Raw genomic sequence first — 671 nt, 5'->3', positions numbered from 1 at the left:
GCCGGATCTCAGCTCACTGCAAGCTCCACCTCCCGGGTTTACGCCATTCTCCTGCCTCAGCCTCCCGAGTAGCTGGGACTACAGGCGCCCGCCACCTCGCCCGGCTAGTTTTTTGTACTTTTTAGTAGAGACGGGGTTTCACCGTGTTAGCCAGGATGGTCTCGATCTCCTGACCTCGTGATCCACCCGTCTCGGCCTCCCAAAGTGCTGGGATTACAGGCTTGAGCCACCGCGCCCGGCCTCATTGTCTGTCTTGTAGTTCACATGAGAAACTCCAACTGAGAAAAGCTGCAAGGTCTCAAAAAAGGTCCTTAAGAAATGTTTCTCATAGATTACCAGAGATTGTGATTTTCTTACCAATGGGTTAATGGCTCAGTCTCACTTTTTCCTTGCTAGTTTATCCATTCATCGCCTCCTGTCCCAGAAATCAAAACACACACACACACACACACACACACACACACACACACACACACTCCAAAGCAATCCCACTAGCCATGGATATGATGTTAGCAAAATACCTTGTTCTTTATCTTTTAAGTCCTCTTTAAGCATTCTCTTTACCAATATTTAGACTCAGAGTTGGAAATTAAAAAAAAAAAAATCTGAAACCTCTGCTTGATTTGGAATATCTTTTTCCTTGGAACTAGGCTGGCATGAAAGGAACAGGC

The sequence above is a fragment of the Rhinopithecus bieti genome, unplaced genomic scaffold (assembly GCF_001698545.2).
Source record: "Rhinopithecus bieti isolate Rb0 unplaced genomic scaffold, ASM169854v2 scaffold_64508, whole genome shotgun sequence".
NCBI classification, from domain to species: domain Eukaryota; kingdom Metazoa; phylum Chordata; class Mammalia; order Primates; family Cercopithecidae; genus Rhinopithecus; species Rhinopithecus bieti.
Note: the sequence above shows the minus strand (reverse complement) of the source record.